General features: G+C 38.6%; 1 long non-coding RNA gene and 1 pseudogene across 5 annotated transcripts in view; both read left to right on the top strand.

The window, feature by feature from the left end:
* The window catches only part of LOC112668141 (uncharacterized), a 46645-nt gene extending 27887 nt beyond the window's left edge, over nt 1-18758 (top strand). For 2 of the 5 annotated variants that reach the window (XR_003141505.3, XR_003141507.3), the window contains 2 exons: nt 9442-9529; nt 16880-18758. This is a non-coding gene — a long non-coding RNA (uncharacterized LOC112668141). Of the gene's footprint in view, nt 1-9441; nt 9530-11851; nt 12090-16879 lie in introns of those variants that run through there. The other 3 variants (XR_003141506.3, XR_003141504.3, XR_003141502.3) reach the window with 3 other exon arrangements.
* Nucleotides 18759-24064: 5306 nt separating this feature from the next.
* On the top strand, nt 24065-25883 carry LOC112668262 (40S ribosomal protein S4-like; annotated as a pseudogene).
* The last annotated feature ends 494 nt before the right edge of the window (nt 25884-26377 follow it).

The raw sequence follows: 26377 nt of genomic DNA on the forward strand, positions 1-26377 counted from the left end.
GGACCGTCTTTTTAATATTGTCACTATAATCAGCATATTAAAACTGGAGTTTAGGGAAAATACCATTCTCTTAAAATTAAATAAATTGGGCACTGCATTTAGAGAAAGGATGGAGGAAATATAGTTGTCAGATGTCAAACCTTAATTTGACTACTGGGTACAGATTATGGGGATCAAAGCCAAAGTGACTAAAACCAGCCAAAGCAATCCCGTTGCATCCTCCATTGCAAGATGAAGAATATCTAAGGCTGGTTCTTAGTGCAGATCTTCTAGCAAATACCTGTGCTACTTGGAGTATTTTATTTTAGACCCAGAGAAACCAAACTAAATTGCATTTGTGGGGGGCTTGATTTCCAGAGATAAAAGCAGCACACTTTCGTGTTTTCCTTCTACTTAATTTATAGATTAGAAATGGTCAGCCATCAGGGTGGGCTAATGAAAAGCAAGACTAGGGGAAATGCTAGTGAAAGAAGAATGGAAGAAACCATAGATTCTGAGATAAACTGTCAGTCCCTTAGGCAAGATAAGCCAGAGCCCCGCAGTGCCAAGAACAACTAGCTCAGGTTTCAGTTCTCAGTCCCGAGCAACTGTGAATTGAGGCTTACTTTTTAAAAAGGAATTTTACCAGGATAGAAAATAATAATTTAGTAGGTGAACCAAAAAATTGTCACATTTTAAGATTTTTTTATTCAATGCAATAAAATATGTTTGTTAGTACCCCAGGTCTATATTGTACTGAATTTGCATTAAAAAATTTTTTTTAAAAAGCTTTTGTTTCTTTTCCACCCAGGGAAAATGTATCATGTAGGGTAAGTTACATGGCATCTCCTATCTATCAACTATAATGAAAGAAAAAAAATGTTTTGCAGACACATATTTTCCTTAGTTCCAAGTTTTGCACCAAATGTTTAAATACCTTCTAACAACGCAGTGTTTATGTTGAATACTTGTGTGATGCGTTGGTGGTGTTAGACAATTTTACCTAGCCCTGGGTGAAAATGTTTGTTACAAAAAGACACTTTCAGATTGAGTTCGATCTCCATTTGCACATAGATCCCTTTAATGGATGTTGAGAGTTTTGATTTAGAACTTTTAATAGGCTCGTTTACATTTTGCAAATCTCTACCTTTGAAATAAAAATGCAGTGACCCACCCATCTGCAGACAATTAAGACCAGCAGCCAAGTATAAAAGGGTGGAGAACTTTTAATGGGTGTTTATAGATTGGAAGCACCGACCCCCTTTTAAATGAAAGAGGCCTAAGAAGAAATAGTAAGTGTTAAGGATAACCATGAAATTCATTTAACCCCCCAAGCAGAAGATCTGTTATCAAAGAATTGGCTGGACTCTATGCCTTCCAACTTAAGGTTCTTAGCTTAGGTACTTAGCAAAAGTACTCAGAAAAGAAATATCTTATTTAGAAGTGTCTTGATTATAATTTCTTAGCTGCTTTAAGGTCAGAACACAAGCCCACAGGAAGACCAACAGTAAGGTATGTGATATAAAAACAAATATTTCCATAAAATCTTTGCCCTAGCAAAAAGAGAAATTCTTAGTAGGTTCAAGGTGGGAATTTAGGGAATAGTATTTTTTTACAGGAAATACTGGTTAGGCGTTTTATATAGGGGGTTCTGCATTTGTGAAAGGATAATTTGCTCTAAAATATGTGGGCAACCAGCCTAAATTCTCTAATTGAGTAGTTTGCTCATAACCCCAGGCCATTAGGTGAATGTAAACTGTTACAGGCTTAGTAAGAAAATAGTCCCATTAGGATTTTTGTATTTGTATGTGGTTGTGGGTTAGAGTAACTGTTTCCAAAATCATGGATTAATGAAAGGCTCTTTTTTCCGAGTTTGCAAATACCAGCTTTGAAATGCTCAAGCTCAATTTAAGGCAAAGATTCTTTTTTTCGTTGTTGTTGTGTGTCTGTGTGTGTTTTTACAGTTAAAAAATTTTTACAAGATCAAGTCTCAGCTATGAGTTCCATTGTTAGTTATCTAAGGAAAATTAGAGACACTTAATTGACTGGTTGTTAATAAAGGAAAACAGCCATATTTTCTTTGATACTGCCATTTAAATACTTTGCTCATGTCCTCAAAGTCCCCTCATTGGTCCCTGCCAAGAAACTTGACACATGGAAAATGAGTATGACTTTTCGAAATAAAGACCAGCACAGAAATCCAGGTAATGTGCTACGTATGTTTCATTCGGTACTTGTGCTGCACAGAAGCTCGTATTTTTGTGAAGGAGAAGACAACTTTATGCGCTGCTTTTTGCAGCCGGTGTTGGGCTCCTCTCTCCTCCTTGATCTTTTCAGCTAAAGTCTATTTTCTTTCCTATTCCCCAAGTCCTGTTTCCATGCTATCATCATGTTACCATGTTATCATCACATTGTTTCTTACAAAGCATAGTTTACTGGTATGTCTGAGAGCAGGGCAAGGAAGGAACCCCAAATAGACTATGTGATATTTCTTCAAATCAATAACTGTAAATGCAGAAGAAATTCAGCCAGAGGAGGAAAATATCTGATAAATGTAATAGACATATTCAAAATTAGGATAATTCATGTGTCTTTTGTCTGTCTCCTTTTCCCTGCTGAAATTGGCTTTACTACTAATAAGGTTGTGGGTAGTGGCATTATATCAAGTTTTCTTTTAAAAACTGAATTACACAAGCACATTTCTTAGCAATACAATAACAAAATCACAGTTAGAGCCCAACACCGATCTCTTACACCACTTGGGGCAGCGCTTGGCATTTTCATAGGCTGTTTAACTTTTTACCCTGTCAGGTTTCCTTTTTTCTGTTTTAAAATTTCCTATTTTAAAATAAAACATAACAGTACAGCAATAACACAAATATATATTCTCCTAAATAATCTAGTTGAAAAATCAGAATAATGTGATATGGAAGGTAATACTTTTTTAAAAACTTTTTAAAGAAGATACTACAGCAAAATTGTTTTGAAATGGTATGTTGTGAGAAATGGGAAATTAAACTCACATATACAGCAGTATGTGAAAAAAGAAGAGATTTTAAGAGGGCATTGCTTTACTGTGAAGGTCTGTCTAAATTCCATGCCTTGAAAGAATGTACAAAAGAGTTCCAGAAGAGTTTGATAGTTTTGAATAGCTTTCCTAAAAACACTCTATAAAATATAACAAAGAGATTGTATTTATTATCTTCCTTGGATTGAGATTGGAGCTATAATACTTAAATACAAATTTTGGAGATTTGCTAAAAGGACTGACGATAAAGGAAATACAAATTGATCCTGGTAACAACCAAATGAAGAAAAAGAAATTAGCTTCAAAATTCTTCCCTTAATTTCTCACTGTCAAAAATAATAATACTGTAGAAAGGAGACGCAGTGATTCATAAGATTCTTTCATATGCCACTTTTTTTAAGATTTTATTTTTTAAGCAATCTCTATTAAACACTGGGGCTCGAACTTACAATCCCGAGACTAAGAGTTGCACGCTCTACTGACTGAGCCAGCCAGACGCCCCTCATATATACCACTTTACCACTATTTTTAATACCAGCATAACTGAATTATGTTAAGAAGCAAAATGAAGATACATGTTTTGTGAAGAACAATCCCACTTGAAGTGACTAAAAGACACAGAAAAATGTCAATGATAGTTGACCTAACAGAGAAAGAAAAATCCATAAATATAAACATAAAATCAGAATCTGTCTGCATGTAAAGATGCTCCAAGAGGATCCTAGATGACCCCTCAGAAAAGATATAGGTGGAATTCTTAATGAATAACTGTCCTTTCTTAGTTCCATCTGGCACATACAATACCTTTAATAAACATTTTTTAGGTGAATGAGAAAGAAAGAAGAAAAGCAAGCCTGTTATGACACAACATCTATTCCGTGAGAAAGAAAATAATCTGTCTAAATACTCGCTTTTTCGAGTTTACTAAAATATGGTTTAAAATAGGTTTCTGGTAGATACTTGTTGAAGTTGGGTGAGAGGATTCCATTATAGCATTCTCTCTTTGGTGGATGTTTGATATTTTCCATAATAAACATTTAAAAAGTGACAAAGTGGACTCCACAAGTTTTAGAGTTTAGATAAATCGTCATTTGCCAAATTCGTATTTAGTATTCAAAACTTGGAGATTATTGTGGAATTTCTTCTCTAGGAAAAATGTGTTGGGGAGAGAAATAACAACGTGGCATATGCTCTGTCTAGTGACAATGAAACAAGAAGGCAGAAATGAGGCAGAAAGGGGAGTCGGAAGGGAGGGGCAAGGCTGCCTTTTTAAGTGTGATGGCTATTTTAACATTACAAGACTTTGTTCTTCTGATGCTTCACCACCTCATTAACCTATGTGTCATCCTGAAGTATTTTTGCCATGCTCTGATGATTAGAGACTCACTTGCTAACAACACAACATTTCAAATACGAGCTCTTCCCCGGAGTCGTGGTGAATTAATTTTCAATTAGTTTTCATTAATGAACTTCATTTTTATGGGTCTAATTGCTGTCCCGGCTTTGAGAAATTCAGCAAGCTCTTTGGTGAGTGGGAGAGAGACAGCTAGAGGGAGTCAGGAATATCCTGTGCCCTTTCCACAAGACCTTAGTTCAATCATTGTCCAAAACAAACAAAAAATTATGTCTAAATTATAAATCAAACACATACCAAGAGAACCCATGAATCTTTTCTGGAGTCTTCAGAAGTACATTTTACTGCTAGCTGCACCTGGTGTTCATCTTGTACCCCGAAACCAGGCTCCAGAAGGGAAAATCTCAGATGCAACTAGAAAAAAGGCTCTGGGCGCATCCCTCTGTCTATGCCTTAGATTCCTCTCAGGGAAAAGGCTTATCCAGATTGTCCAGATCCAAACAATAGGAGGCTATAACAGCGGGCAAATAATTACAAATACATTTAATACGGAAAGACAAACTACATAGTAAAGCCAATGTTCCTGGGTTGCTAACGATGGACTAGGAGCCTGGGTAACATGCCCACAAACCAAAACTCTAGCAGCTTCTCAGGAAAAGTGTGATGATGCTTTTGTGCCAAAAGACAATAAGGTTTCTATGCTCTTTCCATTTCCATTTTAAAAACCTACAACTAAGAGCCATGAGATACTCACCACCCACAGCCTAAGACTTTGCCTTTATAAAATTTAATAAACATTTTTCTTCCTCGTGATTTTTCCATGAAAAACTAAGTTTGTTGAGAGCTTAATCCTTTGGTGTTCGCTCATGAAGAGGCACATATTTTAAAGTACACTGTGATTTTAGAATTATAAAGAAAGCATTTAATTCCATCTTGTTACTCTGAACTCAAAAATAAATAAAACTTGGGGCGCCGGGCTGGCTCTGTCAGTAGAGCATGCAACTCTTGATCTCCGGGTTATGGGATCAAGCTCCACACTGGGGGTAGAGATGACTTTATAAATAAAATCTTGGGGTTCCTGGGTGGCTCAGTCAATTAAGCATCTGCTTTAGGCTCAGATCATGATCCCAGGATGCTGGGATCGAGCCCTGCCTCAGGCTCCCTGCTCAGCGGGGAGTCTGCTTCTTCCTCTCCCTTTGCCTGTCTTTCTGCCTATTTGTGCTGGCTCTCCCTCTCTCTCTGTGGGGCAAATAAAGAAATCTTTAAAAAATTAAATAAAATCCTTAAAAAAAAATAAAGCCTATTTATTAGTTAATGCTGTTAATTCCTCCCTTCACGCAGAATGATTATTTCAGCTTTCTTTCCATAGGTATTTATTGAGTGCTGATTCATTCATAATACTTTGGGATCTTTGGGATCCCTGGGTGGCTCAGCGGTTGAGCGCCTGCCTTTGGCCCAGGGCGTGATCCTGGAGACCTGGGATCAAGTCCCACATCAGGCTCCTTGCACGGAGCCTCCTTCTCCCACTGCCTGCATCTCTGCCTCTCTCTCTCTGTGTCTCTCATGAATAAATAAATAAAATCTTTAAAAAAATATTGAGATCTTCAAGATCATATCCAAAACAAAACAAAAGCAAAAAACGAGAAGATGGGATCCTGTTCTGGTGAAAGTATAAAGTAGTTGAATGATGAAAGAGGAATACACGAAACTATAGAAGAGTAACAAAATAGCCAATAAATAAGTACAAAACAATGCAGTAGAAAGTATAAGGGGAAGTGCCCACAGCATGTAAAATAAAGCAAATTATTATGGCCATGAAACTTAGCTGGTATTTTATTGTCTTTATTTACTTTCTTCATCAGAAACTGTTTCTCTGCATTGCTGATCATTTATTGTGAAAACAAACTCAGATTTCTATTCTTTTTTAAAAAGTGGTATCAGGGCGCCTGGTTGGCTCATTTGGTAGAGCATGCAACTCTTGATCCCAGGGCTGTAATTTCAAGCCCCATTTGGGCGTAGAGATTACTCAAAAATAAATAAATAAATAGATAAATAAATACAAAAATCTAAAAAAGTAATAAAAAAATAAATGAGTGGTATCTTCTAGACATAAGCATTTCCTGGCATTCAGTTTTTTGCCCACCGAGAGGTATAAAAATAAAATTGGAGATTTTCTGTGGTGATGTAAAGACAATGACTTCCACAAATATCAGCAGAAACTAGAAATGTGAAATACTTTCCTATGTAAGTCACTTTTAAAGATCTGGAACATCACAGTACAAATTAGAATTCAATCTGTAAAAATAGGAAAAGAATGATAGATAATAAAACTGAATTCGTCATGTACAGGAACAAAACAAGCCCTCAAAAGAAATAAGTGGCCCTTTAGTTAATGTGATGAATTAAGGACAATTTGTCAAAACATTTAGAAATGCTTAATATTCAATAAATTTATGTATTTTTAACAAAATATTGCCTAACTGGTTACGATTTAAGATCTGGAGGCTGACACTGGTGTAGGAGAAAGAGTTCAGATTTTAGAGTTAGACCTGAATTAATCCCATTTCTGACATTTATGAACAGATGCTTGGGCAAGTTTCTTAACCTCTCTGAGCCTCGGTTTCATTATTGGTAAAGTACAATTAATAATAATGCCTACATTAGAAAGATTTTTGTGAGGTTTAATTGGGATAACATATAAAAGGTTTTGCATGTGGTAAGCACTCAATAAAAATGAACTATTGCTATGATATATACTCAAGTAAACATTTGGCAGCAAGAAAGGCTCTAGGAGAATGAGGAGTTACCTTAAAAGTTATCCCAGTGGAGTATATAAAATATTTTTATTGAAAACCACTAATAAATTTGGATAGCTAATCAATGAGAATGATATGACTGCCATTACTTAAGCCGCCTTATGGTCAATTCAAATCATTGATGACATGTCCTCAGTTTCCAAATCTCAACTTCTGGCACAAAAATCAAATATTTAATACCAATTTGCCTTCATAATTCCACAGACACACCAGATAATTGGGTTCTACCTTTTGTCCTAAACTCTCCTGAGTTAAAAATCAACAAACAATAATATACGTGTCCTATGTCTTCCCGTGAATAAAACATAAGTGGACCTATGTGGTTTTATTAGGTCAGTTGGGAAAATCAACTCCTCTGCAGCCATGCACCTGTTTTCTGCATGTTCTAATATGGGAAATGTCAACCCCCTTAAACGAAACACTGAAGCTAGACCCTAAGTACATTTTCCGAAACTCATCACAATAATGCTATTACATGATACATGTTTTTCCAAAACATTGAAGGACTTTTTCAGGATTCCATAGTCTTACTCATAATGTTCTTATAAGGTGGATGATTTTTATGACTTTAATCTTTTGTAGACATAACTGCACCATAGTAGCTGGAAGTCAAACAGCATTACCATAAAAAGACAATGAGAGAGAACTGAGTAAAACTGTAATTCTGACTATGCAAGACACTTTTAAAAATAAGACATTTTACCTGTAGTAGAACAATAGAATGTTCCTGCCCTCATCTTAGCCTTATAAAATGTTAATTATTTTGTTTTTGGTTTTTTTTGGAATAGTAAGATATGTACAGAGTTTCAACAATTTTAAAGCTCAAAAGGATATGCTCCCCTCGCTGACCTCAGAAAGTTGGAGGCACTATGCAATCATACAGATTATAAATGGAATTTTACAGTGATTTTCCCTGATATACAGACGATAGATGACAGATACATAAGTAGAATTTACTTCTGACTTAATAATGTAGCGTATATTATGTTACATATTGCATCTTATATTATAATATTAGTTAATAATGTAGTATATTAAATCAGATGTAAACCAAGAAATAGAAGTTACTACAAGTATTTTGTGACTTTGAGTTTTGAAGAAACTAACATAAAAGTCTATATTGTACTATAAAAAGACCATTAGGAAAAGTTATGAAAACCATTTCACTAAAGGTGCTATTTACAAAAAGTCAAAGGAGAATTGAAGAAAATACCGAAAGCTCCTATCTGGCCGGACCCAAATAACCAGAATTCTTTGTAGTCATAGACAGTGATTACTTACGCTTCTGTAGATGGCCCTATGACTCTGCAAGATGAAAGTGCCTTCTGAAGCACAAAGCGATACAACCGTTTGCATTAGTCTTGGTATTAAAGTCACCTTATTATATTCTATTTCCTTGAAATGTGTGACCCAGAAGGAAACGTTTTATATGCATGGTAGTTGTTCTGCTACCCAGAATATTATATTAGTCATAATATTTCACTATCCTTAAATTCTTTAAAAGGAGGGAGTTTCCTTTAAATTTAACACAGAAATAAAAGGACGTGTGGCGAGATGATTTTTACCTATACAGCGTTATAAGACTTTCATTTGTCCTCATTCTTGACTGCATTATTATTAATATTGCCTTAGAGTATACTGAGCCATTTTATCCTTTTGTTGTTGTTGTTCCTAATAAATATCATTGCATACTATCAGACATTCAGATAGATTTTGATTCCAAAACCACAGTATCTTAAATGCATATAAATGTATTTCGAATGATTAAAGTGCAGCTATTAAGATATTTTCTACAAGGAAAAAATACTTTAAGTAAATGCAAGTAATTGTGCTGAGATATCGTAAACATTGAACATTTATGGTACTCAGTTTTATAAGTTAACAATTGAATACCATTTATTGGGTGTTTTTTTTTTTTTTTACATACTGTCTTCAGAGCTAGTTACCTCCATTTTTTACACCCATTTTAATAATTATGCATTGTACGTGGTTTGAATAATCACCTTAAAATGCGTCTCTCTGAATCTAGTTTGGAAAGTAAATTATTAACACAGGACACTGTTTTTAGAGGTTCCCACTGAAAATTTAAAAAGTGCTTTCTGAAAAAAATAAAAAAATAAAATAAATAAAATAATAAAAAGTGCTTTCTGTAGGCTTTGCTTTGAGTTTTTAAACTGTTTCTAGCATAGTATATGGTTCCATTATTAACTATTAAATTTTTAAATATTTATATGTGTCAACATTAAAGCTATTTGTTTTGACAGACAGTGAAACCAAAGGAAGCGAGGAAATGCACAATTAGATACTGCACAAGAAGGACACCGTTATCATCCGACCCTCGGACACCACACGGTATGTTAAGAGAGCCATGAAAACAGCATTCCGTTGTGTTACAGTGACATATGGTAGCCTTTCAAAATTAACAGAGTATTTTGCTGCCTAAAGGCTTGTACTGCATTCTTACTAGTTGCAGGGTAGAGGGTTAGTTGTTTGTTTGGGGGGTTTTTGGGCTGGTTTGTTTTTCGCGGGAGGGGCACTTAAAATGCCTTCTGTGTTTTGATAAGTACTTTTGAGAGTTTATGAAGCATTAATCTCTTTTAGATCTGTGATTCTGGTTAAGAAAACACATTTCTTTTGTTTTCTTCACAGCTCTCTCCTCTGTGTTGATTGGGATAGCTTCTCTTCCTCTCGGCCAAACTGCATTTTTTAAAAGATGTTTTGTTGTTTGTTTGGCTTTTTAGAGATTTTATTTATTTATTCATGAGAGACCCAGAGAGAGAGGCAGAGACACAGGCTGAGGGAGAAGCAGGCTCCATGTGGGGAGCCTGATGCAGGACTTGATCCCAGGACCCTGGGATCACGACCTAAACCGAAGGCAGACGCTCAACCACTGAGCCACCCAGGCATCCCAAAAGATGTTTTTAAAATATATCAGGGAAGCTCTAAACCTGTTTGGTTATGATATTGGTTGCTCATGCCTGATCTAACAGGCTCTGAGTTCTCCTTGATCTTTCACAAGTGCAGCCTCGTCCCCAGTTTTGTTTAAGACATCCAGGGTTAGCTCTGCCTCCACACACCCTTTTTTTTTAATTTTTTTTTATTTTTTATTGGTGTTCAATTTACTAACATACAGAATAACCCCCAGTGCCCGTCACCCATTCACTCCCACCCCCCGCCCTCCTCCCCTTCTACCACCCCTAGTTCGTTTCCCAGAGTTAGCAGTCTCCGCACACCCTTGATACCCACGATGTAACTAGAGTCATCCTCACTTAACTTCAGCTTTGTAAAATATTCAGTTTATGCCCTAGAATGTGCTCACTATATAAATAAGATTTCAATATGTTTCCAAAATATGGAATGTTTTTCTAAACCATAAGGAAGAACGTAGACTCTCATCTCAAACTTCACATAGGTCTCTATGTGGCACTGTTTTCAAAACAAAATGAAGGTTTTTAGAGTCGTATAAACTCAACCTCACTGTCCATGTATACACTTTCTAAATATTAATTAGGATAGTCCGTGGCTTCGATAAACTGGGGTGGAGACTCCTCCAAATCTCCAACCACTATCATCTGGGTCTCAAGCATCTATTGGCCATTTGTCCTACCAGATATCAAATTTCTTTTTTGAGAGCGTTATATTTATTTTTTTAATTTTTATTTATTTATGATAGTCACAGATTGAGAGAGAGAGAGGCAGAGACATAGGCAGAGGGAGAAGCAGGCTCCATGCACCGGGAGCCCGACGTGGGATTCGATCCCGGGTCTCCAGGATCGCGCCCTGGGCCAAAGGCAGGCGCCAAACCGCTGCACCACCCAGGGGTCCCCAGGGTGTTATATTTAGATTTCTGGAAGAGGGGGGAGGAATACTTAGTCCTATGCCCCTAACTTACCCCCCAAAGGGATCAAAGGCCAGTACATATTTTGAGGTCAATTACTCTGCCTCTTTGGTTTAGAGGGACCTTAGTTATGCAATCTTCGAGACACAAAAGGTAAAAGAATTTTCCTGCACCCAAAAATCACTGACACCACACAGGGAGAGATTCCAGCCCTGCTGAATTCCTTCATCACATGGTGTAACAGGACAAGTACAGACACAAGTTCACCAGGCAGAGGATGGCTGGAGTGTTGTCAGTCGCCGGTAGCTGACTTTCTCCTCCTGGAACCAGGAGGAAGACTCAGTCATAGCATGTTTAAGAATGCAGGCCCTGGGTTTGGGTAGTCTGGGTTCAAATTTCACACATTGCTAGCTGTATGATTTTGAGCAAGTTAATTAAGCTTAACTTTCTCCTCTATAAAATAGAGTTAATGACCACATCTACTTGATAGAGCTTCAGTGTCATAATGCATGTAAAGTACCTAGTGCGTGGTGAGCACAGAGTAAATGTTGGTTATTATCCTTTCATTCATTCATTGAACAAACACTGAACACCTACTGACAAGCATTTTATGGATGGAGAACTGGGGCACAAAAATCTTGGGCAGTTATCCAAAGTTATTGTCGAAATAACAGTGGGACGCAGATGTCCTAATGTCAATTTTTATCTCACGAGGCTAAGCTGGCTCTCTTAATGGGATATTAAAAACCCAACCTAGATTTGAGAAACATCCAGGAGCTTCTCTAAAGATGAAACATTTTAATGAAAAGCTAATTTCTTGTTTTGGTTTTGTGTAGGATGGAATGATTTCAAACATGTCTATAGAGTTATCATGAGCAGAACAAAAGAAGACTAAGATATGAAGGTGACCCATTAAAAAAATGTCAACAGAGGACACCTGGGTGGCTCAGGGCGTGATCCTGGAGTCCTGGAATCGAGTTCCACATCAGGCACCCTACATGGAGCCTGCTTCTCCCTCTGTGTCTCTACCTCTCTCTGTGTCTCTCATGAATGAATAAATAAAATCTAAAAAAAAAAAAAAATGCCAACAGATTCTTAAACCATACAAAAATCCATCTCAGGGGCAGCCCACTGGCTCAGCGGTTTAGCGCTGCCTTCAGCCCAGGGCCTGATCCTGGAGACCAGGGATCAAGTCCCACATCAGGCTCCCTGCATGGAGCCTGCTTCTCCCTCTGCCTATGTCTCTGCCTCTCTCTGTGTCTCTCATAAATAAATATAATCTTAAAAAAAAAAAATCCATCTCACTGCTTTACCTGTGTCTTGCACATTCTAGAAAATATGTCTTGTAAAGTAAGGACCCATTATTTTTATTTCTTTAACTGTATGTATTGTCTTTATTTCTTCATATAATGAGATTCTTATAAATTTTAATCGATACTATTAATAACATAGAAAATTATCAATAAGGACAAACAATGGATGAGATGCAGAAAAGGAAGGTGTCCTTTTCAATTGATGATTTATTTTCCCAAATGAATGTTTACCCCCAGAGATTGCCTAATAAAATGAAGTTATGATTCTAAATAGACTAGCCCACACCCACCTGACTAAATGCTGATTTTAGATTCCCTATGGAAAAAATAGGACTTAAATATTTAATTTCCATATCACTACTACTGAATTGAAAATTTCAGGCTTTATAAATTCCAAATAACTTAAGACTGGATAAAAGACTATAAGATGAAATCAAATTAAATATAAAGTTATTCACATGTTCTAGTAGGAATGCAAAAATGTTTATGTTAAAAAGTAATAAAATCAGGGGCACCTGGCTGGCTCAGTCAGTAGAGCATGCAACTTTTGATCTTGGGGTTGAAAGTTCAAGTCCCACATTGGGTGCAGAGAGTACTTAAAAATAAAATCATTTTTTTAGGGACACCTAGGTGGCTCAGTGGCTTAGCACCTGCCTTCGGCCTGGAGTGTGATCCTGGAGTCCTGGGATCAAGTCCCAAATTGGGCTCCCTGCATAGAGCCTGCTTCTCCCTCTGCCTGTGTCTCTGCCTCTCTCTCTCTCTCTGGGTCTCTCATGAATAAATAAAATCTAATAAAATAAAATAATAAAATCTTTTTTTTTTTTTAAGTGATAAAGGCACCTGAGTGGTTCAGTTGGGCATCTCTCAGTTTCTGCTCAGGTCATGATCTCAGGGTCATGCGATTGAGCCCCACTTTGGGCTCCGTGCTCAAGGAGGAGTCTGCTTGAGATTCTTTCCCCTCCTGACTCTCCCTCCCCCTCTGCTCCTTTCCTGCTCCTCTTCTCTCTCTCTCTGTCTCTCTCAAGTAAGTAAATAAATCTTTCTTTAAACAGGTGATAAAATCAATAAACAGGTAGTGTGGTCACTAAAACACTGCAGGATCAATCCAACAATGAGACTTTTTTCCCACTGAAAGCATAGAAAGAAATATATTAAGACTACGCAGGGCCACCTGGATGGCTCAGTGATTGAGTGTCTGCCTTTGGCTCACGTCGTGATCCCAGGGTCCTGGGATCAAGTCCCACATCAGATTCCCCACAGGGAGCCTGCTTCTCCCTCTGCCTATGTCTCTGCCTCTCTCTGTGTGTCTCTCATGAATAAATAAAGTGTTTAAAAAAAAAAAAAAAAAGACTGCCCAAATATTTTGACCAAACTTAGTTAATGCTCTATAGGTGAATTTTCTAAGCATCTTCAACCAGAATTACAAGGTTTGATGAGATAGAGTAAACCCACATTTCATAACATGAATATTTCAAAGTATTAAACTTGTTTTTTCTTAAATCCTTCTAATTAAAAACTATACCAGGCAGCCGGGGTGGTTTAGCGCCGCCTTCAGCCCAGGGTGTGATCCTGGAGCCTCGGGAATAGAGTCCCATGTCGGGCTCCCTGCATGGAGCCTGCTTCTCCCTCTGCCTGTGTCTCTGCCTCTCTCTCTATGTCTCTTATGAATAAATAAATAAAAATCTTTTTAAAAAAGAAATAAAAACTATACCAAAATTAATATGAAAATAAATTTCAAAACAGCCAGGAATCAGAATGTGTATTTTGTTTTTTGTTTTTGTTTTTGTTTTTAGAATGTGTATTTTGAATGACAGCAGTTGTACTAACTTATAATCAATTCTTTAACCCATAAAAAAATATTATTTATAGCTTTGGTCCCATGATGTGTATTTCTGATGCAGAAAATTATTCAGAAAAGCAAGATAGTCCTGGTCTGTGTAAATGTATTTAAAATTTGCTGTGAGATATACCTTGATAATATAAAAAAGTGAGAATGAATATTTTTACAAATGCTAAAACTAGCATTTGATAGAGTTGTTTACAGAAACAGTTAGTCTTTTAATCCATGTAATTCCTGGAGTACCCTATCTGTGGTACAGGGTGCTTATCAGTTTTGGATCATACCGTAACACAGCTCTGAGCTTAGTTAGTAGTCACTTTTATGTTCCCTCTCCCCTGGCACAATGGCAATTTTGAAAACTGTTAAATGTAAGATTTCTCCTTACTGAATAGGAGTTGAGATTAATCTATTCATTCATTCCACACATTTTTACAGAGTGTCTATTAGGTGCTAGCTAGGGATCTGCGCAGAGAAAAATTCATGGTCCCTGCTCTCACATAGCTTCATAAACTTCAGTAGAAGAGCCAGGCCTTTAGCAAATAATCACACAAATAAGTGTATAATTTAAAGATGATAAGTGTTATGAAGGAAAATTGCAGGGTACCCTGAGCTAGAAGAAGAAGACTCTAGTTTGGGAGATTATGGAAAGCTGTTCTGCTAGCAGCAGTCATCTCTCTACCAGGACAAAAGCCAGCTTGAAAATAAAACCAATATACAAGAGAGGGAAGAACCAGGATAATCACAGTGAAATGAAGCCCTGGCAGGATTATAAATTAAGGGCTAAACCAACCCCAGGTCTATCCAATTTGGGTTTTTTGTTAATGGCTATCAAAAGCATTCTGTAACAGGCAAAGAGGATTCTCAGCAGAGAAAATAGCCTACATGAAAACCCTAATGCCAGAAAGAATGCGATACAATATTAGATACTTCTTATTGCCAACACAGAGCCATTCCTTTGTCCTCTAGGGCACGAATCTACGCTTATACTGTTCTTGGTCTCTAACGCTTTTCACACCTATGATCCGCCTATCAAATCCTACCCATTCTTCAAAACTGTGTTTAAGTACATTCTCCTTCTCCACTAAGTCTCTAACCATTTCTACCCATAATGATACCCTTTCTCCTTACTGATCCTAGCCAATTTTTTTCCAGTTTCAACTTCAATATCTGCTGTATCACTCAACCTCCCCCTCCAACCTGTTCTCCAATGCACTTTTGCATCTGCATGCCTTTGCCCAGCATATTTCATACTTCCTTGACCTGGAATGAACTTCCTCTTACACCATCTCTTGAAACCTTACATATCCTTCAGACATTTGTAATGCCACTTTTCTTGGAAAGCTTTCTCTCATCCCCTCATAGGATTATCTATTTCCCCCACTAGGTTGTCCTTACTTGAAGATAAGGACCATCTTTTACTAACTTTGAGTTCCAAATGCATTGCTACAACACAGTAGACACTAAAGATAAATTTTTGTTGAAAGAATAAGTGGCCGAATGGATGGATGCATGCATAAAGAGAAGGAGAGATTCCTATTTTTATATGTATGCAAATTCTTAGAAAAAGGAACCATATCTAATTTTTTAATCCTCTTAGTACATAGAATACCATGCAGAAACTAAATATAAATATTTATTGAATGAAAAAATGATAAAATGATAATTTGATAAAGTTTGAAATAATCAGAAGTATGAGAATTTAAGCAAATTTGTTTGATTTCTTTATTTTCTTTTATTTTTTAGTTTTGCTTAACTAGAAGCTATAGAATGTGATTTAGCCACATTTCCTTTAATGCCCAGAGTTAAGTACATTCTTTGCTTATAACATAAATCATCAGAGCCACTACTAAAGTCACTGACGTACAAGGATAGGGAGCTAATAGAAACCAGAAGTGTTGTTCATGTGGTTAAGCACTAAATTTTGGTGAATTGCATTGAAATAGCAAACAGCCTCAGCTGTAAATACTTGACTGAAAGAACTAAAGACCAATGTTTACTTCCTTCAATGAAATTCTCTTTAGAACTGGCAAATAGAGTTTCGCAGTAAGAATGTCTTTTAGCGGATCAAACTGGAAACTTAATAGTCTTTTCATTTTCTTTTAAGTAAGTGTCTCAAATTTTCAAGTTTGGCTAAGATTTTTGGTACCATTCATACAGTATTTGGTGGGGATATAATTGATACAGATTTTTTGAATGACAATTTGACACTATTTATCAAAATGTAAAATATGCATAACCTTTGACCCATTGAATCTTCTGGGACCCCATATCAAATTTAAAAACTCATACTAGAAGACAAATTACTTTTGAATGTCTGAAAATTTCCATAAGATAAAGAGCTTTTTAAAAAGAGGTATACCTCATCTTATTATGCTTTGCTTTATTGCACTTACAGATAATGTATTTTTTATAAATTGAAGGTTAGTGGCCACCCTGGGTTGCCCAAGTCTATCAGGGTCATTTTCCCAACAGCATTTGCTCACTTCAATTCTCTGTGTTACATTTTGATAGCTCTCACAATATTTTAAACTTTTTCATTATTATTATATATTTATTATGGTGACCTGTGATCGGGAATCCTTGATGTTACTACTGCAATTGCTTTGGGTTGCCACGAACTGCACCCATAGAAAACAAACCGAATCAATAAATGTTTTTTGTGTTACTGCTCCACCAACCGACCATTCCCAACTCTCTCTCCCTCTCCTCAGGTCTTCCTATTTCCTGGACACAGCAATATTGAAATTAGGCCAATTAATAACCCGACAGTGGCCTCTAAGTGAGTGAAAAGAAGAGTCACACATCTCTCACTTTGAATCAAAAGCTAGAAATGATTAAGCCTACAGAGGAAGACATGTCCAAAAACTGAGATAGGCAGAGAGCCTCTTGGGCCAGTTATCCAAGCTTTGAATGCAAAGGAAAAGTTTTTGAAGGAAAATAAAAGTGCTCCAGTGAACACATGAATGATAAAGTGAAACAGCCTTATTGCTGATATGAAGAAAGTTATAGTGGTCTGGATAGACAATCAAATCAGCCACAAGTCAAAACCTAATCCAGAGCAAGGTGCTAAATTTATTCAATTCTCTGAAGGCTGACAGAGGTGAGGAGGCTGCAGAAGAAAAGTTGGAAGCAAGCAGAGGTTGGTTCATGAAGTTTAAGAAAAGAAGTCATCCCCACAGCATAAAAATGCAAGGTGAAGCAGCAAGTGCTGATGTAGAAGTTCCAGCAAGTTCTCCAGAAGATCTAGTTAAGATCATTAATGAAGATGGCTACACTAAATAACAGATGTTCACTACAGATGAAACAGCTTTAGGTTGGAAGAAGACGCCATCTATGACTTTCATAGCCTATGAGAAGTCAACACTTGGCTTCAAAGCTTCAAAGGACAGGCTGATTCTCTTGTTAAGGGCTAAAGCAGCTGGTAATTTTAAGTTGAAGCCAATTGTCATTGACTAATCAAAAAATCCTAGGGCCTTTAAGAATTAAGAATCAATCTACTCTATGAGAGTATTCTAATACACCAACAAAGCCTGTGGATGACAGCATATCTGTTTACAATATGGTTTACTGATTATTTTAAGCCCACTGTTGAGACTTACTACTCAGAAAAAAGATTCCTTTCAAAATATGACTGCACATCGGCAATGCACCTGATCAGCCAAGAGCTCCGATGGAGATTCACAACGAGATTAATGTTTTCATGCCTGCTAACACAGCATCCATTCTGCCGCCCATGGATCAAAGGGTAATTTTGACTTTCAAGTCTTATTATTTAAGAAATACATTTCATAGGTTACAGCTGCCGTAGATAGTGATTCCTCTGATGAATCTGGGCAAAGTAAATTGAAAACCTTCTGGAAAGGATTCATCATTCTAGACGCCATTAAGAACATTCGTGATTCATGGGAAGAGGTCAAAATATCAATATTAACAGGAGTTTGGAAGATGTAATTCCATCCTCATGAATGACTTTGAAGGGTTCAAGACTTCTGTGGAGGAAGTAACTGCACATGTGGTAGAAATAACAAGAAAACTCGAATCAGAAGTGGAGTCTGGGAGCACCTGACTGGCTTAGTCAGTAGAGCATGTGACTCTTGATCTCAGGGTTGTAAGTTCGAATCCCACATTGGGTGTAGAGATCACTTAAAATCTCAAAAAGAAAAAGTGAAGCCTGAAGATATGATTGAATTGCTACAATCTCCTGATAAAACTTGAATAGATGAGGAACTGTTTCTTATAGATGAGCAAAGAAAGTGGTTTCTTGAGATGGAACCTACTGGTAAAGATGCTCTGAAGATTTGAAATGACAAAAAAGAATTTAGAATATTACAAAAACCTAGTTGATAAAGCAGCAGCAGAGTTTGAGAGGATTGACTCAAATTTTGAAAGAAATTCTACTGGAGGCAAAATGCAATCAAACAGCATCACATGCTACAGAGATATCATTCGTGAAAGGTAGTGTCGATCGATGGAGTAAACGTCATTGTCTTATTTGAAGATATTGTCACGGCCACCCCAACCTTCAGCAGCCACCACCCTGATCAGTCAGCAGCCATCAACATTGAGACAAGACTTCCCCACCTGCAAAAAGATTACAAGTCACTGAGAGTTCAGATGACAGTATTTTTTAAGGTTTTTTTTTTTTGGGGGGGGGTGCTTTTTTTTTAGAGAGAGAGAGAGGGGGAGAGAGCGCACACGCGTGGCAGGTAGGGGTGGGGGAGATGGCGTGGTGTCCCAATCAAAAATATCTCATTGCTAAAAATACTGTCAGAGCACCTGGGTAGCTCAGTCCATTAAGGATCTGACTCTTGGGATCCCTGGGTGGCGCAGCGGTTTAGCGCCTCCTTTGCCCCGGGGCGTGATCCTGGAGACCGGGGATCGAATCCCACGTGGGGCTCCCGGTGCATGGAGCCTGCCTCTCCCTCTGCCTGTGTCTCTGCCTCTCTCTCTCTCTCTGTGTGACTCTTAAATAAATAAAAATTAAAAAAAAAAAAAAAAGGATCTGACTCTTCACTTCAGCTCAGGTCATGATCTCAGGGCCGTGAGATGGAGCCCTAAGTAAGGCCCCACACTCAGCGGGGAGTCTTCTTCTCCCTCACCCTCCTTCCCCCTCTGTGCCTCCACACCCCCCCTTCTCATGAGTGAGGTGCTCTCTCTCTCTCTCTCTCAAATAAATAAATAAATAAAATCTTTTTAAAAATTTGTATTAGGGATCCCTGGGTGGCGCAGCGGTTTAGCGCCTGCCTTTGGCCCGCGGCGCGATCCTGGAGACCTTGGGATCGAATCCCACGTCGGGCTCCCGGTGCATGGAGCCTGCTTCTCCCTCTGCCTATGTTTCTGCCTCTCTCTCTCTCTCTCTCTGTGTGTGACTATCATAATTAAATAAATAAATTAAAATTTGTATTAAGGTATGTATATTATTTTTTAGACATATGCTATTACATACTTAATAGACTACATTATAGTGTAAAGATAACTTTTATATACACTGGGAAACCAAAAAATTCATTTGACTCTATTGCACTGTTCCCTCTATGGCAGTGGTCTGGAACTGAATCCACAATATCTCTGAGGTATGCCTATAACCACTCCTGCTTAGGATCTAGAAAGCTTTAAGAGAACATTGTTCCCATCCTAAGAACAAGCCAGATAATCTACAAAATCATAATTTTTCTTGAATCCATTAGAGATGTGAGTACACAAGGCAACTAAATGATAAAAATTCCAAAGAGTGACAAGCCCTCCAAGAATAAAGGGAACACATGAATTGTTACTTTTGTCACAGCATGCAAGCATTTCTTCTTACCATTAACATAGGTAAGAAGAAAACAGCTAAACTTTTTTTTTTTTTTTTTTTTTTTGACAGAGAGCACAAAAGCAGGGAGAGCAGCAGGCAGAGGGAGAGGAAGAAGCAGGCTCCCGCCAAGTAGAGTCCAATATGGGCCTTGATCTCAGGACCCTGGGATCATGAACTGAGCTGAAGGCAGACGCTTAATTGACTTGAGCCACCCAGACACCCCCAAAACAGCTAAATGTTTAACAAATTCTTAAAGGCTGAATGTAGGCTATTGTATCGGTTTAGGAAAAAATGGTAATCAGAGACTTCTACAAGGAACATTGCACTTATTCCTGAATTGTTCTCCACCAGATGATCACAAGAAACATTAGAGGAAGAGCAAAGGATGAGAGTGAGTCCCCTTTGGGGGCTCGGGCACGCAGGTAACGATTAGTTGCTACTGGGGGAGAGGTATGAAACACAGCCCATTTCCCCAAAACCATCTCTCAAAGAAAGCAAAAGCTTTGAGCAGCTCAGGGGCAGGAGAAGTGTACCAAAGCCTCCCATTTGGGATCCAGGCAAAGACCCATTGCTTCTGCTGTGGAAAGGGTAGAAACAAAAGCTGCCCAAGGGGAGAGCTAAGAGAAGCTCTTAGCTTCTTAGCTCTTGGGCCTGCAATTCTGCTGTAATACAAAGTAGGGGGGGGGGAAATAAAAAAAATAAAAATAAAAATAAAAATAAAAATAAAAATAAAAATAAAAATAAAACAAAGCAGGGGTCCTGGCCAGATAGGGAAGAAACAGGAAACTTTCATCTGCTCAAGACTCAGTGCAGACGTCCTTAAGATACATTTGTAACTCACATACTTTTTAAAGAATTAATTTACTTAAATCACTAACATTATCTCTTCCATTAAGGGTCATTTTTCTCTATCTGAAAATAATCAGATCGAGATGGAAAATTTTGCAAGTAGAAACAGCTGGTGGGTGATCCTCCAAACCAGGCTTGAAAGGATATATTCTCTTCATTTGCAAAGAGGACCTTCTCAGATCACTAAAACCGACAGTGATTATGTTTTAAGGTTGAGAGGAATAATGTCTAATAAGAGTCCTTTCCAAAGGAAAGGTAGTTTTTTTGTTGTAGGAAAAACGAGCTTTGGTATCTCCCAGGCCTCTAGCTGTGGGACCACGTGCAGAATGTTGCATATCACTTTCCTCATTTCCAAAACAAGAGACAAGGGAAAATAATGCTTACTCTTATGGTTGCCCATGAAAGTCAAATAAGCTCAGTATGAAAACAGCTAGTCCTTTGCTTGGCATATGAAAGACTCACACTACAAATGTTCAGTGCCCTCTCTCCTTATCCTACCACCACCCTTTTGGTGCATGTTTTGTTGTATGAATTATCCACCGTTTGCAGATCTTGTTCCTATATACCACTCTTAGACTAAGATACTGAACCCCCCCCCCCCAAAAAAATGCATTCCTTGTTCCCTTGCACCTGGCTGATCTGGAAACTGCTCCATTTCTTATCTTCTCACCCTCTACCACAATGTTCCCAGACATTGCTTCAGCCTTGCCTCCGTTCCCATCGTGACTGTGAGTGTGTTTACTGATGCTATTTTTAATCTTATTATAATAATTGCCATTAAGCTGAAGTCATTTCTCTGTCCCAGTGAATAAATGACACATGGGAATATTTCTAGGCAACAAATTGTTCTGTACTTAGACATTTTCTACATCCCAATTCATGGTCAATTCATCTTCCTTCCTAAAACAATACTGTGTTCAAGCTAGAAGAGAAGTTAGAGGACCATAGCTCATCCTCCAAGAGAGGACAGTCAGCCAGTTAGTGGCAGAGCTGAGCGTGAAACCCAGACTTCCTGCCTCACCCTGTCATTATAAAGCAGATAAGCTAAATAGATTTTAAAAGAAAAGTAACTGTGCTCATCTCTATGTCATAAAGATCTCTAAAATATAGGATGATAACATAGTAAAAGCTTTTTTTCTTTTTTCTTTTTTTTTTTTAACTTTAAGTAAACTCCATGCCCAGCGTGGAGCCCAACATTGGGTACTCATGGGCTTAAACTCATGACCCTGAGATCCAGACCTGAGCTGAGACCAAGAGTGGGACACTAATCTGACTGGGCCATCCAGGTGCTCTGGCATGGTGAAGGCTTTTATGGGGGAAAGACCTTCAAGACCTCAGGAGAAGGGGTATCTGGGTGGCTCAGTGATTGAGAATTTGCCTTTGGCTCAGGTCGTAATCCCAAGGTCCCAAGATCGAGTCCCACATCTGGCTCCCTACAGGGAGCCTGCTTCTCCCTATGTCTGTGTCTCTGCCTCTCTCTGTGTGTCTCTCTTGAATAAATAAATAAAATCTTTAAAAAAAAAAAAAAAAAGACCTCAGGAGAAAAGCTGTTGAATCCAACATCAGCCATTATTATTATTACTGTTATTTAAACAATTGGGTTGTTTTAGTTAATTTCATTTTTCTTATTTTTTTTAAGATTTATTTATTTATTTTGGGGGTGAGCACTCATGCAAGCAGGGGTTGGTGGGCAGAGGGAAAGGAGAGAGACAGTCTCTAGCTGACTCCCTGCTGAGCACAGAGCCCTACTGGGCTCCATCTCACAAACCTGAAATCAGGACCTGAGCAGAAATCAAGTCAGATGCTCAACCAACTGAGCCATCGAGGAGCCCCATGTTTTAGTTAATTTTAATATCATACTCTGGTAGATTAAAGATGGCCACAAATTTTTTGCTACCCCTTCCAGAGTCTGGGCTAACCTCAGTAACCTGCATGACCTATAAAATGCAACAGAAGTGAGGTCATGGGACTTATGAAGCTAAGCAGAAGGAGCCTTTCAGCTTCTGCCTGGATCTCTTGGAATTCTTTCTCTGAACACCATGAGCTGTTAGGTAAGAAGTCTAAATATACAACTGAACAACAACAAAATAACCCTAATTTAAAAATAGCAAAGGACTTGAATAAACATTTCTCCACGTAAAACATACAAATGTCCAATAAGTATCAAAAGATGCTCAATATCACCAGTCATTAGAAAAGTACGTATCAAAACCATAATAAGGAGCACTTGGGTGGCTCAGAGATTGAGTGTCTGCCTTCAGCCTAGGGCATGATCCCGGGGTCCCTGGATCGAGTCCCACATCGGGCTCCCGCAAGGAGTCTGCTTCTCCCTCTGCCTATGTCTCTGCCTCACTCTGTCTCTCATGAATAAATAAATAAATCTTCTAAAGAAAAAGCCATAATAAGAGACCATTTCACACCCATTAGGATGATTATTATTTTTAAAAAACAGAAAAACAAAACATGTTGGTGAAGATGTATAGAAATTGGAACAGTCATGCAGGGCTGATAGGAGTGTAAAATTGGTGCAGTTGCTAAAGAAAACAGTTTGGTGACTCCTCAAAAGGCTAAATAAAGAACGACCAGACCATCCAGTAATTCGACTCCATGGCATATACCCAAAGGAACTGAAAGCAGGGACTGGAAAAGATACTTGTATCCTCTTATTCACAGCAGCATTATTCCCAATAGCCAAGAGGTAGAAACAACCCACGTGTTTGTCAACAGATGAACACATAAGCAAAATGTGGTGTGTATCCTATGGAATAGTAATCAGCCCTAAAAAGGAATGAGATTCTGATACATGTTAAAACATAGAGGAACCTTGAGGACATTTTGCTAAATGAACTAAGCCAGACACGAATATGCTATATCTAGAATAGTCAGATTCATAGAGACAGGAAGTAGATTAGAGGTTACCACAGGCTGAGAAGGAGGGAAATGGGAAGTTATTACTTAATGGGTACAGGGTTTCTGCTTGGGGCAATGAAAACCTTTTGGAAGTAGATAGATCATCATCGACATTGAGAACTGACTTCATGCCACTGAACTGCAACTTTAAAATGACTGAAGTGATAAATTGTGTGTTATGTATATTTTACCACAAGAGAAAAATGGCAAACTAGACCATATATTAAAAAAGAAAAGAAGAAGAAAAAGGAGGAGAAGAAAAAGAAGGTTCTCCTAGTCCTAATACCTCGAGACCATCACTGGAGAGGTCACCTGTAAGTGCCCTGGTTGACAGACCAAGATGATGCTGACCTTCCAACCATCCTGCAGGAGCCAAACACGTGAGGGAAGCTGTCTTAGGCTCTCCAGAGCAGCCTGACCTCCAGCTGATTACCTCTGAGTGACGCAAGCAGTGTCACTGGAAACTGAGGAATCACCCATCTGAGCCCTGCTCCTTAAAAGTAGAGATGTGGGGGTGCCTGGTTGGCTCAGTGGTTGAGCGTCTGCCTTCGGCTCAGGTCATGATCCTGGAGTCCTGGGGTCAAGCCCCACATCAGGCTCCCTGCATGGAGCCTGCTTCTCCCTCTGCCTACATCTCTGCCTCCCTCTCTGTGTCTCTCATGAATAAATAAATTAAATATTTTTTAAAAATAAAAAATAAATAAAACTTGCAATACTTTCCAATCCAAAGTCAAGGTTGAGAACCACTGGGATGAAGGATGAAGCATAGAAAAAAATTTAAACATCCATCCATCTATAAAAATTGTATAATCAGGGCGCCTGGGTGGTTCATTCAGTTAGGCATCTGCCTTCCGCTCAAGTCATGGTCCTAGGGTCCTGGGATGGAGCCCTGTGTCAGACTCTCTGCTCTGTGGGGAGTCTGCTTCTCCTTCTGTCCCTGCCCTCGCTCAGGTTTGTGCTCTCTCTCTCTCTCTTTGAAATAAATAAAAGATTTTTTAAAGTTGTATAACCTAGCTATTTTATCAGCACATTGGAAGAAGGCTGTCTTCTTTTCTTTTTTAAGATTTTATTTTTAAGTAATCTCTTACATCTGATATGGGGCTCAAACTCACAATCCTGAGATCAAGAGTCACACACTCCCTCAACTGAGCCAGCCAGCCCCCCCAGCCAGCAGTCTTCTTTTCATGGTTAGTACAGTCATGGCTTTTTAAAAAAGATTTTATTTATTTATTCATGAGAGACACAGAGAGAGAGAGAGAGAGAGGCAGAGACACAGGCAGGGGGAAAGGCAGGCTCCATGCAGGGAGCCCGATGTGGGACTCGATCCCGGGTCTCCAGGATCATGCCCTGGGCCGAAGGTGGGTGCTAAACCACTGAACCACCCAGAAATCCCAGGAAGCTTTGGCTTTGGTCCCAGGAAGCATCTGTAGTGAGTAGTAGCTGCATAGCACTGGGCGCTGGATAAACTGACCACTGTGTTTGCTCCTTGCCCATCTGCCAGTCCTCACAAGCTGAGAGAATGTCTCCCTCTCATCATTTTCCTAAGGAACAGATTTAAGTCTGCCCTAACAGAAGATGAAATGGAGATCTGCAGACAGCGGTTCATTAAGATTGATGGCAAGGTCCAAACTGATATAACCTACCCTACTGGTTTACAGAGTTGTCAGCACTGACAAGACTGTAGAGAATTTCTGTCTAATCTATGACACCAAAGACGGCCAAGTACAGGTTGTGCAATTTGAGAAAGATCTTTGTGAGAACAAAAGGAATCCCTCATCTGGTGACCCATGATTCTCACACCATCCACTACCCTGTGTCCCTCATCAAGGTGAACAACACCATTCAGATTGATTTGGAGACTGGCAAGATTATTAACTTCATCAAGTTTGACACTAGTAACCTGCATATGTGACTGCAGGTGCTAACCTGGGAAGAATTGGTGTGACCACCAATAAGGAGAGACACCCTGGGTCTTTTGATGTGGTTCATGTGAAAGATGTCAGTGTGGTAAACAGCTTTACCACCCACCTCTCCAATATTTTTGTTATTGGCAAAGGCAACAAAACATGGATTTCTCCTCCCCAAGGAAAAGCTATCCACCTCACCATTGCTGAAAAGAGAGAGACAAGAGACTGGTGGCCAAACACAGCAGTGGGTGAAATAATTTCTAGGTGACATGAATGGAAGAGTCTTGGTATTTAATTAAAGATAAGACAGTGGGGATCCCTGGGTGGTTCAGCAGTTTAGCACTTGCCTTCGGCCCAGGGCGTGATCCCTGAGTCCCAGGATCAAGTCCCACATTAGGCTCCTTGCATGGATCCTGCTTCTCCCTCTGCCTGTGTCTCTGCCTCTCCCTCTCTCTCTGTCTCTCCTGAATAAATAAATAAGATCTTTAAAAAAGATAAGACAGCATAAATAAATATTGTATAAGCTGATACTCAAAAATGTTATCATCCCATTAATAAATACCTATGACACACTATGTATCCTGCTTGGTAGTACAGATACCAAGAGGAGTTCGGCATTCTAGATATTGGGGAAGTAGAGGTGAGGAGAGGTCTAAAAGAAGTACAGATAGTATTCAGTCTCAAGTCAAGTGAAGAAATGGGGTGATCAGTTCTCCTTGAAGGAGGGAAAAGAGATTCCAAGAGGA

Source organism: Canis lupus, chromosome 36 (genome assembly GCF_003254725.2).
Source record: "Canis lupus dingo isolate Sandy chromosome 36, ASM325472v2, whole genome shotgun sequence".
Taxonomy (NCBI): Eukaryota; Metazoa; Chordata; class Mammalia; order Carnivora; family Canidae; genus Canis; species Canis lupus.